This window comes from Dasypus novemcinctus, chromosome 8 (genome assembly GCF_030445035.2).
Source record: "Dasypus novemcinctus isolate mDasNov1 chromosome 8, mDasNov1.1.hap2, whole genome shotgun sequence".
NCBI classification, from domain to species: Eukaryota; Metazoa; Chordata; class Mammalia; order Cingulata; family Dasypodidae; genus Dasypus; species Dasypus novemcinctus.
This window is the reverse complement of record NC_080680.1, coordinates 120,408,289-120,424,900: the sequence shown is the minus strand read 5'-3', so window position 1 is coordinate 120,424,900 and position 16,612 is coordinate 120,408,289. Positions and strand designations below refer to the sequence as shown.

The 16,612-nt window shown below is 42.8% G+C and overlaps 1 protein-coding gene across 6 annotated transcripts in view; it reads right to left on the bottom strand.

Annotated features, from left to right (window-relative positions):
- LOC101419268 (acyl-coenzyme A amino acid N-acyltransferase 2-like) overlaps positions 1 to 15,565 on the bottom strand; it is a 36,489-nt gene extending 20,924 nt beyond the window's left edge. Inside the window, exons 1-2 of one of the 6 annotated variants that reach the window (XM_004483318.4) lie at positions 12,371 to 12,821; positions 10,020 to 10,107 (exon numbers count right to left, since the gene is read on the bottom strand). The gene's annotated coding sequence lies outside the window, so the exon portion shown is untranslated. Of the gene's footprint in view, positions 1 to 10,019; positions 10,108 to 12,370; positions 12,832 to 15,486 lie in introns of those variants that run through there. The other 5 variants (XM_004483319.4, XM_004483321.3, XM_071217102.1 and 2 more) reach the window with 5 other exon arrangements.
- Positions 15,566 to 16,612: the final 1,047 nt, after the last annotated feature.

Below are 16,612 nucleotides of genomic sequence, written 5' to 3'. Positions count from 1 at the left end.
CACAGTTCTTTACATTTTTAGTTATCCTATGTTTTACATTATGGTTTACATTATCAGTCTGTCATCTCCTATATGTTATGGTGTAATATTACATGTTTTATATCCATCCTTGTGTACTCTCAAGAAACTCCTCTCTTACCCCCCATTTACTTTGGTTCCACACATTTAACGTCCATTTTCCCTTCCACCTTGGTGCCCTCAGTGATAGCCAACCTCCGTTTCCTGAGGAGCCACTTCCAGAGATAGATGGAATATTGTTCAGGGCCTAACTTGCTCAACTGCCCCAATGCCCTGGGAGCCACCCTTTCTCTCGAGGGATACAGTTCCCTCTATTGGATGGCATTAGTCCTCCCCAGGATGTGGGTCCACCCCCACTCTCACTACTTGGGTTTCTACCCCATGGTGTCACCCACTCTGGCAGAATGAGCATTTAGACATTCCCCAGGAGCCCGTCCTGCATCAGACCCTCCCCTCCGAGCATTCTAAACAGGTAACCCTCTTTATTATATTTTGATATGATTTTCTCGGCATTTTACTCTCCACCAACACCTGACCCTCTCCTGGTTCGTATGCTACCCCTCCCTCCCCCCACTTTTGGGCAACGTTACCCACCCGTCCCTCCCCAGCCACCCTCAAACCCGCAAAGCCCCAAGCAAAGGCAACCCCTTGCCCCCCTTTTATCTCTTCTTTGTGTTCATACTTACCACCATCTCGTCTTAAATTCCACCCCTGCAGACATCGGCTCATATCCTTCCTCCACCCTCCGATTTCCTGCAAGCCTATCGTTCAGTCTCTTGCTGTCTAGGGCAGCTTGTTTATTTCATATCATTGAGGTCATGTAGTATTTGTCCTTCAATGTCTGGGTTGCTTCACTCAACATAAGGTTCTCAAGATTCATCCATGTTATCACATGTGTTTGTAGTGTGTTTGTTCTTACAGCCGAGTAGTATTCCATTGTGTGTATATACCACATTTTATTGATCCACTCGTCTGTTGATGGGCATTTGGGTTGTATATTTTTAATGTAATATTATTACTAAGTCAATAAAAAATAAAAAAATTAAAAAAAAAATAGAATCATTTTGAGTAAAAGGAATGATTGCAAATATTTCCCACAGTATTGGGACAGTTCTTGATAGAAGAAGGTGGCATTAATTCAAACATCATGAGCCTTTACTTGTGTGTTCTCGAGATAGACTACTGTGGCAGATTAAGGTATGTACCCTGCGTGCAGCAGGGACAGAATGTTCTTAACCTTAATCCATTCCTGTGGGTAAGAACCCAATATAAACAGAAACTTTTGAAGATGTTATTTTTAGTTAAGGTGTACCCAACTGAATCAGGGTGGGTCTTAATCTTAGTACCAGAGGTCTTAGAGAAAGAAGCCACAGGGAGGAGCCAGAACTGAAAGTCAACAGAACACAGAAAAGAAGACACTGCCAGGTGATAGGAAAGCCAAAGAACCCAATGATCATCGATCAGCCAGAGTGCTACAACAATGCAAGGTGGTGGTGGTGGTGGGGGGGGTGATGTATGGGAATTCTGTATGGTATGCATGATTGTTTTGTTAGCTCACAATTTCTCAAATAAAAAAATACTCAAAAAATGTAATAAAAATTAATATTCTATATAATGCTTTTATAATAGAAACTCTGGGACATTCTTCCTAAATCATGATTCCCATTTACCTTGGGAACTGCCTCCCAAAGTCCAGAGATGGGCCCTCAGCAGCTATGTCTGCACATGTGACCTCAACCCTGGGGTCTTGGCTGATTGGATCAGGGTGGGGCATCTGATTCCAGATGTGCCAGAGATGTTCCCCCTTGCCACTTTAGAATTGGGACTCACCAAGAGATCACTAGTCACTCTGTCAGTGCTAGGACTAGGGTGAGGCAAGAAAGGCTCCCAGGATGCAAAATTTAAGGAGGCCCTCACTCAGACTTATACAAGCACAGGGTTGACCCTGAGATTGAGAGCCTCCTTAAATTTTGCATCCAAAGACCTTGCCTTATCTCACCATAGTGCTGGCCATGGACTCTTGGCTGATGGCTGGATCCTTAAAATTCAGAAGCTGTGTCCAGATATTCAGAGAAGCCAATCTTCAAGGTAGGATGGGGTGGGACAGGAGAAAAGAAGCGAGAGATGGACAACATAAGTAAAGCAGGCACAAAGATGAAAGTCAAAGAGAGAGTTCTGGTGGCTTTCAAATTTCCAATTCTAGCCATTTCAAATTTCCAATTCTAGCTAATTCTAGCTGTACCTGAGTTCTTTGAGACACTGCTGCATCCTTATAACAGAGGGTGGGATTCTGCCTTCCCAGAATCCACTTGCCATTCTTTTGGTGACAGCATGCAAATTTCCCTTGGAGAAATATTTCTTCCCCACTCTTTTTCCTTGAGATTTACTTGGGAACAACTCAAATGAGGACACTCAGAAGCCAAATGGGGAACTTTGGAACTACGATAAAGCTTTCTGTTGAGGTTGTTTGGTATCTAGGATGTAAACGTGAAGCTGCTAGCAGCCTTTCTGCCACCATGAAGAAAAAGAGTGGCCCTCTTGAGAATGGCCACAACACAGGGGAAAGGAGGTATGCGAACCCAGGGACCAGGGTGCCCCACCCCGCCCCTTAAATGGAACAGCCTAAAGCACACAGCTGCCCCGTGTAACCTGGATCCTTACAAGTTAAAAGGTAACAGACCTCCCAGAAGTAAAGAATGTAAAAATGATCCTACAGACTTTAATCCCCTCAAGCTGTGTACTCCCTTCCTGTAATAACATCACCAAACACCCCATTTGTGCACCTCATGTAACTTTTACAGAAACTCTGTTCTCATACCCTATGGAATGTCTTTGTCTGAGATCCCTTATTTTCCCCGTCCTTTCCTCTTCTTTGCAGAGCATTAACCATTCTTTGACCAGCCACCATCAAAGGCTCTCCTGTTTGTAAGTCCCAATAAAGCTCATGTCTAACCATTTGCCTAATGCATTTTTTAGTCTTACAGCTGGCCAAGCCTGTGCCCTTCAAAGTCAGGTTAAAGCAGCAGAGCTGAGAAACCATAAGACACTAAGCTCAATTATCACTTGTGCTCATGGATAAGTCTATGACTGATGTTTACCATCGTGCTTCTCAGTTAAATAAGCTACTTATTTGCCTGGTGCCATTTTGGTTCTTTATTTTTGTCCTTGCGTTGATGCTGTTTCTCTACAGGGAAGAGTCCTGAGTGTCCTACTAACTAGCCCCAGCCCAAACCCAGGTCTTCCCTCTCTTAGCAGTCTCACAGTTTTACTCTAGCAAATGGAAAAGAATGTCCAGAGACTCACAATCTCTGGTAATAGCAGAAAACCTGGGGCCTGAGGTTCCATAGCAATCTAGCTGACCAGATTCTTCTCTGAAGCTCTTGGGTTTTCCCACTACCAATTCTATCCTCAGAACCACAGAGCAAGAAAACATGTTCAAGATGATACTTCTGAGGTCCTGAATATACAGATATTGTATTAATCAGGATTCTCTAGAGGAACAGAACCAATAGGAGATATCTGTAAATATCATGAGATTTTATAAAATTGTCTCATGTGACTATGGGGATGGGCACATCCAAATTTCTAGGGCAGTTTGCAGGCCAGGAACTCCAATGAAGGTCCTTGATGAATTCCCTGGAAGGAACTGGCTGACTGAAGTAGAGTTGGAAATTCTCTCTTCTGACTGTTGAAATTACTTCTGCTTTTAAGGCCTTCAATTGACTTGATGAGACTTCTCTCATTGCTGAAGGCAATCTCCTCAGTTGATTGTAGATGTAATCAGTCATAGTAGTTTGCAATCAACCTACTAATGGTTTAAGTCAATGAAATGTCTTCACAGTAACAATTAGGCCAGTGCTTGACTGACCAAACAACTGGGCACCATTACCTGGCCAAGTTGACACATTCACCCAACCATCACAGATGTCTACTGGGGGTTTTGGTTCCCTAGAGATCCCTGACTAATACACCCACCAAGAGCACTAGTTCAGCATTTGCTCATTCAGCATTTACTGTGACTTTATAGACCCTGACTAGGTGAATGAGAATCAACTATACCTCAGTTGGACTTCCTTGTCTCAAAGTTGCTTGATGTGTGTTGTTCAGAGTCTTATATGCAACCACTGCCTTAATATATGATTTGACAAGTGATTCAAGACCAGAAATAAGATGAAATCATCCTTATTGACTGAAAATCTTCTATCCACAAACAAAGCCTCATCTTCAAAGAGAATAGACAGCAGTGATGACGCCTCAATCCTTGATGTACTCTACTGCAGTTTGAGCTCAGTGAGGACTGAAAGAGGGGACTGATAGTTAAAAGAGTGCATATATTCCTGGGAAATGACTCATCATTTTATAGCTAAAGTAACAAGTAGCTATTACGTTTAGTTTTAGTTTTAAAGTCATTAAATCAATGTTGTTGGAAGGCATCTCCTCAATTGATTGTATGTGTAATTAGCCATAGATGTGATGAACTAACTGATTATCTAAGTCCATGAAATTTCTTCACAGTAACAACGATGTCAATGCATGCTTGACCAAACAACTAGACACCAAAACCTGGCTAAGTTGACACATGAGTTTAACTTTCACAGGGGGAATACAGGGTTAAGTTCCTGGGTGCTTCTGGTCACAACATTTTTGTCAATTGACCAATATATAGCCTTGTTTTATGTGTGTTTCTGTTTAAAGATATCTGGTTTATTATGTATTGTTTCTTCATTAACATTGACGTTATGTAACGTACATCACAGCCTTCTGAGCTTGGGAACACTAGACAGCACTTCAGCATTATGCTTGGGAACTGTAGCAGTTTGGCATTGTTTATGAATTCCAAAAATAGATATTCGATTATGTTTGTAAACTGGTCTGTTCTTCTGGGCATGCTCCCCTTTGATTGTATAAAGTTTGATTGTTTCACTTTTACTTGATTAAATTAAAATTAGAGCTTTGATTCGGCCACATCAGTAGGACAGAGAAAACATGACAGAGGAGAGAGTTTGAGTTTTTGATGCTGGAGCCCCGGGAAGTAAATATACAGAGAAGCAGATACGTGAGGAAAGAGAGAAGGCTCCATTAAACATAACAGAAGCCCTGGGAAGAGAATGAGCCTGATAGTCTATAGCTGACCTTGTGAAGAGAGCAGAGCAGCTGCGTCCAGAAAGAGATGAGCCCCAGGGAGAGAGATGAACCTTATACCAGTCTACAGCTGAGACCAGAAGAAATTGGGACCATGGAGCCTGAAGAGGAAGGCTGACTCTTGAAGAGACAGGCAGCCATCTTGCTCCAGGACGTGGCAACAGACTTTGGTGAGAGAAGTAATTTACTCTTTATCACCTTTTGACTTTGTAAGCGTCTATCCCAAATAATAATAAGCTTCTATCCCTTTATAAAAACCAGCAGATTTCTGGTATTTTGCATCTGCACCTTTGGCAGTTTGATATGGTTATGAATTCCAAAAACAGATATTGGATCATGTTTGAAATCTGATCTGTACCTGGGCATGATTGAGTTATCATTAGGGCGTTGATAACTCAATCATGTCCAGGGGTCCACCAAAGGGTGGGGACTCACAGATAAAAGGCATAGCAGAGAACAGATTTGAGGGATTCTGATGTTGGAGTTATGATGTTGGAGTTTGATGCTGAAAACTTAAGCTGGAGCACTGGGAAGTAAGCTCACAGAGGAAAGAGAAGACAGTCCCAGGAAGAAAGGAAGCTTGACCCCAGAGAGAAGCAAGACCCTGGAAGGAAGAAATCCAGGAAGCCTGAACCCTCACAGCTGTCAGCAGCCATCTTGCTCCAACAAGTGAAAATAGACCTGGTGATTGAAGTAACTTATGCCTGGTATCTGTAAGCTCCTACCCCAAATAAATACCCTTTATAAAAACCAACCAATTTCTGGTATTTTGTATCAGCACCCCTTTGGCTGACTAATACAGGAGCCATTTTCCACAGAGAAATCACCAAAAAGGATTGAAAAAAAAAAAAGTGGTACTAAATATAACATGAAAAGGACACTTGTTTACACTTGGAGAGCTGGAACATCGGTTGACTTCAGATGGGAGCACTCACACTGGTGACTCAAATTTTCCACCCTTCTGTATTTGCCTGTAAATGTCTATGAAGGTGCTGCAACTACTGATTTGGAGGTTACAAATAGATTTCAGTGAGAAAAAAAAACTTCAGATGCAGAATCCATGATTAATGAGGATGGACTGTATTATAAGAAAGGTCTGGGAAACGTAATTTTATAACCAAGACTCAAGATTTCATGGACCTTATCAAGAAAACAAGCCCCAATGACACCATGAGTCTACTATGAGTCTACTATAGATAGCCAGGCTGCCTTCCTTTCCTTTTAATTTAGATATAAAATGTTCCACCTCACTTGCAGTGTTCATCCAGTTACTCTTTGAAGTGTTAGCAATGTCACAGATTCCCTCCTGCTTGGCCAAAAGAAAATCCAGTGCTATTCTATTATCTATAACCGCTTGGGCTAGGAACTTATGTCAGCCAAAAGTCAGGAACAAAATCACAGATTCTCCTACTCCAACTCCTGTTGGGGAGTTAACAGAAGAACAAGGAATTGAAGGCCAATTTGTCCCTTGGAGCAACATGGTTGAATATTTTAGGGTAACTGTTCTATTTCTCAGTCAATATGGGATACTGGTTCTTTCAGTGGCTCTTCTCTTTGCAGTGTCAAGTCACCTTCATTATCTGTAGGCTTTTAATTCTTAGAGAAACAGAAGACCTTTCATTGTTGTTTTTGTTTTTGATTTTGATTTTTTAAATTTCAGGGCCCAGTTGACATTCTAGAGATCTATAAGCAGTATTAATTCTTAGCTGGATTATTTTGAAGACACCCTGAAAATGTTGAGTAGCATACTGAACATTTTCTTCATTAGATGTTTCACCTTTGTTTGTTTTATTTTACTAAATCCCATAGTTAAGTTTGAGTCAACTTGCAAAAAGAGAAGACAAAAAATGGTTAAAATGGGAAATTTTGAGTTGTATATATATAATCACAATCAAAAGTGAAAGAGAAAGAGAGAGAAAGAGGAAAATTCTCCCTTTATTTTAGCCATTGATTCTATCCCAGAATACTTTTTGGTGCCTATTTTTTATCTTTACCTTTATTTTGTTTATAATTTTGATTTTTTATCTTCATTTTGTTTACAATTTTGATTCTTTGCTGATCTCTCTTTAAAAAAAAAAGTGTCTGAAATGCTGTATTTTTCTTGCACTCCCAAGCCAATATTTTAAAAATTATATGTTTGGGTTATTTAAATCTTCTCTTTCCATTTCTCCAGTTGAGGAACTAACAACAATACACATCTGTAATCTCAGACAATGTGTATCTTTAAAAATTCTAAATTCTACAGAAAATTTCTGTCTTCCTGAGATTTAGGAAAATCCTTAATTATAGTATTTAACTTGTTAGATCCAGGTTTTGATATAACTCTATAGATTTGACCCAGACCTACTAATTTTACAATGTAATTGTTCTTACCCTGAGAAAACACTAAAGAAGAGGGTAATTAATTCAGAAGGTCGGGGTTATATAGTTAAATGTAAGAAGAAAGAGAGATGCAAGAAGGTAGGTTGCATACACAATCTTTGAGACAGAATCTATCTTGGAGTTAGAATTTTGTTTGGAGGTCTCAGTACTCAGCTGACTATTTAATACTTGATATTCGTCTCCTTGTTTTTCATAGAGCTCCAATTGAATGTGTTAATTTATTGTTTCTACTTGTCAGAAATTCAAAAAAATATTACCATTTACATCAAGGTAAATGCAAGGGATTAGATTATATTGAAACTTCCAATAATAAGCAGTTCTCCAAAGAGAAATATGTGGTTTTTATATAAACAAACCTATGGCAAAAATAAAAGAGAAGGAGGCCACTTGGCCAGTCCATGGTATGTGCTTTTGAATGGTGTCTCAGAGCAAAAGAAGGAGCCATATCATCAGTAACTCTCCTATAACCCTGAAACATAGGTTAAACAGAATCACCTTCTTTCAGAAATTGACAAGACAGAGAGTGCCCTCTGGTAGGGGACAGCAGATGTGGCTCAAGCAGTTGGGTGCCTGACTACTACATGGGAGGTCCTGGGTTTGGTTCCCAGTGTCTCCTAAAGAAGACGAGCAGAACAGTGAGCTGATGTGACAGGCTAGTGTGGATAGCTGACACAAGATGATACAACAAAGAGGCACAAAGAGAAAACATGAGAGAGACAAGTGATTGGGCGGCTCTCTCCTACAAGGGAGGTCCTAGGTTCAGTTCCCATGCCTCCAAAAAAATAAAGATGAGCACACAACAAACGGACATGGAGAGCAGACTGTGACACACAAAAAAAATAACAAGGGGTGGGAGAAATAAATAAATAAAATAAATCTTTTTAAAAAGCCAAAAAAAGAAAGATTTGGTAGGGATCCAAGGCCAAGTTTGACAGATCACTTTTCACAAACTGGTGGTATAACAGTTGTAGGACTGTTAATCCTCAGGGATGATTCAATTTGGATTAAAGATTTATGAGACCAGTTGTGGAAAAAAAAAGACTTATGAGACTTATGTCACCATCTGCTCCTTATATAACACTCCCTTAGGCAAGATATTGGTAGGGGTTTTTATAAGTGCACGTAACTAGGAAAATAGAAACACTCTTTGAACTTCAAGTGTCATGAAATGTAAGTGCTCACAATAATGGATAGTGATGGAGAAGTTAGCGATTTTGTTACCAGTCTTTCATTCCCATAAGGAGTTTGCAGAAGGACCATGTTCAACTGGCTGAGCCCATTCAGAAGTATTAGATGTAATATAGGCTGTTGCTCATTGGTGAGCTCTATACTGTATCGAGGGAGGACAGTAGACTGATAATGTTTGCTTCTCCTTCCTGAATTACCTATCCCAAATTCCCCTTATGCTCCTTGGAATGAGTTAGTGGGATGAATACACTCTACTGATGTAATAGAAAATCAGAGGCAAATTTGCATTCCAAAAAAATGAATTCATACATGCTCCAACTCAGCAGCACCCTGACACTTGTAAACATTGCAAAATATGAACTCTTTAGGAAACAAATTTGCAATGAGAAACTGTATTTTTGTGCGACTTTTCTCGTTTGGTTATTTATTGTGCCTTTCTTTTTTATATGTTGTATAAGCATTTGAATTTTACACACGTCTGATGGTTCAATAGGATGATTTTGAAGATAAATTTTAAATGGGGGAAGTGGACTTGGCCCAATGGACAGGGCATCCGCCTACCATATGGGAGGTCTGCAGTTCAAACCCCGGGCCTCCTTGACCCGTGTGGAGCTGGCCCATGCGCAATGCTGATGCACGCAAGGAGTGCTATGCCACGCAGGGGTGTCCCTCGCGTAGGGGAGGCCCAAGTGCAAGGAGTGCACCCCGTAAGGAGAGCTGCCCAGTGTGAAAGAAAGTGCAGCCTGCCCAGGAGTGGCGCCGCACACACGGAGAGCTGACACAGCAAGATGATGCAACAAAAAGAAACACACATTCCCGGTACCGCTGATAAGGATAGAAGCGGTCACAGAAGAACACACAGTGAATGGACACAGAGAGCAGACAACTGGGCAGGGGGGTGGAGAGAGGGGAGAGAAATAAATAAAAATAAATCTTAAAAAAAAATTTTTTTTAATGGAAGGGGAGGACTATAGGCCTAGGGACAATTCTGATAAGCTTGGGGATGGAGAATTACCATCTTCTGAGTCATTTCACAAGAGACCACACACCAAAGAAAATCTGTCTTCAAAATGAAGCTACTTAACAATGGATTGGCACAAACTGATGCCTCATTCCTTCATGCACAGTCTTCAGCAAACAAAAATGCAGCATCGGCTCTGGGAAAACTGAAAGGATACTTAATTATAGATAACAGCCAGTTGAAAAGTTCTTTTAAATGGCTGTTAGAATTCTGTTCTTCCCTTGATTCCCTTTTACTCTCTAGCAGCAAACAATTCTTGAACACTTACAGAAGGTTAGCCACTGGATGACAAGTAAAGGCTTTTTACTTTCAAGACCCATTCACGGTCATTAGCCCACTTGACACTTGCAGCATCCCTGTGGGAAGGAAAAAACTATTACTATTCCTATAAGTTAGGAAATCGAGCTCAACAAGCTCACCTTTATCTAAATTTGTAGATAAAGGTCAGATGAATGAGATAAGGAGCGGTAGTGAACTAAAGTATTCCCCTATAAAAGAAATGAAGCAAGAATCTTAGCCCAGGGAAGTGGACTTGGCCCAGTGGTTAGGGCATCCGTCTACCACATGGGAGTCCACGGTTCAAACCCCGGGCCTCCTTGACCCGTGTGGAGCTGGCCCATAGGCTGACAACAACAGAAGCAGACAAAGAAGAAGACGCAGCCAATAAACACAGAGAACAGACAACTGGGGCGGTGGGAAGGGGGAAGGGGGAGAGAAGTAAATAAAAATAAATAAATCTTTAAAAAAAAAAACGAATCTTAGCCCATTCCATCTGATCCTGCCTGTAAAGCTTACTTAGTTTCCCCAAATAAGAGTGGGTATAGGAAAGCTCATTCTTCTCTCAGCCCCCCTCTCCTTTTCCCTTCCCATTAACTTTCTTGTCTTCAACTTCATCTTTTCTTTTTCCTTACTCTGGAGTTCAATCAATACATATCCTTGTGCAAAGCTTGGCAGGACAAATAATGGAATAGTAAGTAATATAGTAAGTATTAAATTTTAGTCCACACAGCCAAAGTAGATACAACCCCAGAGCTTCTGAGGACTGACTCTGGAGTTCAGTGCCTTGCCTTAAAATTTGTGTACCTGAGTGTGATGGAGTTGGACTCAGATGTGAGCTTTCTACACATGCCTCTTCTGTCACCTTTACTGAACCTGTGGTTTGCACTGGGGTTGGTGTTTACTCAGGAGACTTGAATCTCTGAACTGTCCATGTGCCAGCTGGACCCTGAGCATCAGCAGAGTTGCAATACCTACTCTCCAGTTCATTGGACTTACCCAGGTCAGCTAACAGGGACCAGGTCAGCTAACAGGGAGGTGAGAATGATTAACCACCACACCAGGGAACTGAGAGTGCTTACAACTGCAAGCAGAATTAATCCATCAACTATGTAGGATCTAAGCCCCCTCTCGATTTAGAGGTGGGGTGGACATCACCATCCCAGGGTCCACAGGCTGGAGGAATAAAATATGGATTAGGGGGGACTTACTGGTATTCTACTATAGAACTGTTGTGACTAGTAATGGAAGAAACTGTAGCATTGATGTGGAGCAAGGGGACACGGTAGCTGCTGAGGGCAGGGAGAGGGAAGAAGAGATGTGATGTGGAGGCATTTTCAGGACTTGGAGTTGTCCTAAGTGATATTGCAGGGGCAGATGCTGGACATTATATATCCTGTCATAACCCACTGAATGCACTGGGGGAGAGTGTAAACTATAATGTAAACTATAATCCTTGTGGTACAGCAGTGGTCCTAAATGTATTCACCACATGCAATGAATGTGCCACAATGATGAAAGTTGATGTGGGAGGAGTGTTGGGGGGGTGGGGGATAGGGTATATGGGAACCTTTTATATTTTTAATGTAACATTTTTTTTATCTATATATCTTCAAAAAAATAAATTTTAAAAAAAGAAAAAATATTTTTAGTCCACAAACCAATGTGTGCACAAAATGCAATTTTTGCTCTATTTCTGGAATTCAAAGTCATTTCTATTTCAAGCCTTCATTCCTCCAGGTGGCAGAGATGCAATCGCAGAATTCAGAGTTCCCTGCATTTTCCAAAGTCCAAGTAAGTTCCCTGTGACTTCTACACTGCTAAAAGACTTAGTGTTGGGAAGCTCTACTTGGATATTATGAATTCTTCTAAACCTATTTTGCAATGGAGTCATGCTACCAGCCAAGGAACACCGAGGATTGCCGGCAGCCACCAGAGGCTAGGAGAGAAGCAGGGCAAAGAGTCTCCCACCGAGCCTCCAGAAGGAACCAATCCTGCCAATGCCTTGATTTAGAACGTTCAGCCTCCAGAACAAATCCTGGTTACTTTAAGCCATCCAGTTTGTGGTTGTTTGCTATGGCAGCCCAAGGAAACTAATACACTAAGTACGTATTATGCTTCCAGGAATAGCCTTTAAACAACCTTTTGGTTAGGCTTATGCATCCTACACAAATTTGTTTTTCTAAGTCTAAACCACCCAGGAGAATTGTGCTCTCCGCTGAGATGGGAGAGACACATGCAACAAATGGAAAGCAGCCTTCCTGGGCGCAGCGCAGGCTGGCACACCAGGTAGCAAACCTTCTCCAACGCTCAATGCCAGCCCCGACTCCCCCAAACACTCACCTGACTTCAGCTGGGGAGCGAGATAACTCACGGAGTCCTTAGAAACACTGCTTGCTTGCCTGTTGGTTACTAATTTATATCATTTGAAACACCCCAGCCTGTTGTTCAAAAGGTGAAATTTTCTCCACGCAAGCTGTCCACTGCTCCTCTTTTTAAGTTCCCTGTGAGAAGGCTGCCAGCTATGCTGCCACAGGATGAGGGCGGCACCTCACTGGAGCTGCTCTGCTTTTCTGTCTGGTGTTTCATAACCAAGTCTCACGTTTCGTCTAAGACAGCTCTTGTTTCTAAGCCTTTTCCCTTGACTCCTCCTCTCAGCTGCTGGCTCCAATTTTCTTCTCCTTAGTTCCTTCTCTATCTCCTCTTCCAATTCAGGGACCTATTAGGGTGTTGCCTTTGTGACAGGTGCTAAGAAGGTGAGTTCCAAATATCCATCTTCACAGCAGTGCTACAGAAGGTGGCCCAGAATCGTCTGTTAAGAATCCTGGGCCCCACACCTGGAGATTCTGACTTGACAGGTTTGGCATAAGGTTCTGAGATCTGTATTTGTAACATGAGGTTCTGATGTATAACCCAGTCAACTTACCTAACTTTTTTTTTTTTAAGATTTATTGTATTTATTTCTCTCCCCTTGCCTCCCCCCTCCCCACCCCAGTTGTCTGTTCTCTGTGTCCATTTGCTGTGTGTTCTTCTTTTTGTCCACTTCTGTTGCTGTCAGCAGCATGGGAATCTGTGTTTTTTGGTTGTGTCATCTTGCTGAGTCAGCTCTGCGTGTGTGCAGCGCCATTCCTGGGTAGGCTGCACTTTCTTTCGTGCTGGGCGGCTCTCCTTACGGGGCGCACTCCTTGCATGTGGGGCCCCCCTACGTGGGGACAACCCTGCGTGGCACGGCACTCCTTGCACATATCAGCACTGCGCATGGGCCAGCTCCACACAGGTCAAGGAGGCCCAGGGTTTGAACCGCAGATCTCCCATGTGGTAGACGGACGCCCTATCCACTGGGCCAAGTCCACTTCTCTACTTAACTTTTCTGTGTGCTTCAGCTTTCTAGTTTGTAAATCAGGAGTGAGCTGATAAAAATGCATTAAAAATGAAATATAAGACTTGGGTAGAGGTGGCTGATCTTGGAATTCAGAGGCAGATTGGGAGAGAGGAGGGGAAGTCTTGGCATGCAGTTCCTACACTGGAAGAGAGTGGACCTTGGCCAGATAGCAGGATCTAGCCTCAGTAACTAATTGCTAGAACCAGATCCAAGGATGGGACATGAGGACAGCAGAAAGAAAAAGTATTGTTTTACTAAAACTCTGCGATTAGCACAAGAAAGGACAGACAAGTCATGACGCTTCAGTACCCAGGTGCCAAAGTGAGATAAAAGTTAAACTGGTGCAGAGGCTTTTCTACTCTCCTACTCAAAATGGAAGACTTCAGGGAACCCAGCTGGGGTCGACTGAATCATGTATCCCAACAAAAGACAAGGTCTTAATCTTAGTCCCCAGTCCTATGGGTGTGAATCCATTTGGAAATAGGACCCATTGAAGATGTATTATCAGTTAAGATGTAGCCTCGCTTGTGAATCAGGGTGGGTTTTAAGTCATATGATGGGATGCCTTATAAGATAAATTTGTATAGTCTGTCAGAGAAGGTCACAGAAGAAGCCAGAAATCAGCAGAAACCAGGAGAGCAGACAGACATCACCACATGATAGAAGCAGAGAGGCAAGCCATGGAACCCCAAGGACTGCAGCAAGCCAGCATCAGAATGCTACAGATTTCATGGAGAAAGAATGGCCTTGCTGATGCCTTAATTTGGATCACCTAGCTTCTGAAACCATGAGCTAATAAATTCCTGCTGCTAAGCCAACCCATCGTGTAGTATGTCACAGCAGCTCTGGCAAACTAAGACACCGGACCTCCATGGTTCCCCAAGGACTTAGCATATGAGGAGTAAGGACATTGGTGGGAGCACTGGGAAGGAGGTGTTGACCATGTACAAGGGAGACATCAGGAGCCTTTCAGCAGCAGATGTGGGCACACACAGAGACCCAAGGGTGACATGACATGACTCAGTTGTGGTCCTATCACCAGAACAGGAAGGAGAGTAAAATGAATGATTAGACTTATGGGGAAGCAGACAGAATTTCCCCACTAACACATGAGACATTCCCTAGGCTGTTTGCAGGAGAAAGGATTTGCCATATTAGCCAGAAGGATCATGAATCACAAAGCACAGCTTACATATATAAACTGGTTGGCATATGTGAGTGCTTAGTGAACGTTAGTTCTCTGTCCTTGTAAATAATCAAAGAAAAATTTAGCACACAGGCATCTTGACATTGACACAAATTGTTTTAAATTAACCCTTTGTGATGGGTTGAATTGTGTCGCCCAAGGCATAGGTTGAACAGTCCAATCCCCAGTATCTCAGAACCAGGTCTTGTTTGGAAATAAGGCCAGGGAAGTTAAAATGAGGTCATACTAGAATAGATGTGTCCTTAATCCAATCTGCCTGGTGTCCTTATAAGAATAGGAGAGGAGATACAGATAAGACCCAGAAAAAGACAGCCCTGCAATGACAGAGAGTGAGCTATTATTCCACAAGCCAGGTATGCTGGGCCACGGCAGGAACAGATGCTTCCCGGCAGTGTTCAGGGGGAGCACGACCCTGGCAACCCCTCGATTTCAGATTCCTAGGCTAGAGAACTGGGAGACAATGCATTTCTCTAGTTTTAAGTCCCCTCCCTGTCCCGTCCGGTCCTCCCATCCCACCCCCCACCCCCACCAGTTTGTGGTGCTTTGCTGACAGTCAGGGAGGCCAGGGGATGCGCCCGAGGTGAGCTAAGCTGCTGGAGCGTCACCTGCGCCTCAGGCTCCCTGGTTATAAACCCAGGGCTCTTGCTCTGCCTCCCTCTGGCCTGGGGGCTTTCCCACCTTTCCGGGCAAAAATGCTTTCCACATGGTCTATACTACGTCAGCTTCCAGGATCTACCGTGTGGATTTCATGCGCAGGCTCAGAAACACGCCACCACATACAGGCCCCGAGGGCAACAGCAGCGCACACTGAGGGCCACGTCGGGGCCTGGACAACCCAAGAACCGAAGGCACGACATCCGCAACCCCTACCTTCTCCAGGCGCGCCGTCCACTGCCCTGTGCTTCTTACAAAACAAACAGTTCCTTCCACCGTGGTTCTCTGTAGATTATCTGAAATCAGAGCTCTACAGGGTCAGTATCCAGTTGCCTCAAACTGTGCCTGGCTCACTGAAAGGCCTCAGTAAATATGTATTAAATGAATTAAAATCTGGGGGAGATGAGCTTAGGAGGAGCAAGGTATCTAGAGATGATACTGGGAACAGCCAGCAGCCTCGATCTTCAAGAGCATTGAATGTTGTTAGGGCCCACAAGTATGCACTTCATCCTAAAGCTTTGAAAAACCATCTGTAGGCCTTCAACAGAAGAATGACATAGTCGCTCAGGGTTTTGGAGAGAGACTCTGGCCGCTGTGTGCAATAGGATGAATTGGAGGGGGGTGTGTGTTTGTGTTGGGGAATACTGAAAGTAGAGAGAGGAATTAATTAGGTGCTTGTAGCAGGAATCTAAACGAGATGATGGTGGTCTGATTAGTGGTGGTAGGAAAGAGAAGTAGGTGAATTTGAGATATAATTTGAGTAGTGGTAAATTTCAGACTTGGTATATATTTGATGAGTGATAAGGCTGTGTATTAGTCAGCCAAAGGGGTGCTGATGTAAAATACCAGAAACTGGTTAGTTTTTATAAAGGGTATTTATTGGGGTAGGAGCTTACAGGTATCAGACCATAAAGGATAAGTTACTTCCCTCATCAAGTCTATTTTCACGTGTTGGAGCAAGATGGCTGCTGACATCTGCAAGGGTTCAGGCTTCCTGGGTTCTTCTCTTCCTGGGGCTTGCTTCTCTTTCCTCTGTGTACTTACTACTTCCTAGGGCTCCAGCTTAAGGCTTCAGCATTAAACTCCAACATCAAAACTCCAAAATCAAAAACCCTCGACTCTGTCCTTTGCCATGCCTTTTATGCGAGAGTCCCCATCCACCAAAATGGGGCAGGTACTCAATGCCCTACTGATACACCATATATATCCAAAATAATCTCATATGCTCAGAGGAAAAGACCAGTTTACAAACATAATCCAATATTTCTTTTTGGAATTCATCAATAATATCAAACTGCTACAGGCTGGGGCCCTCAAAGATGAGTTTCAGGCATTTCACCTT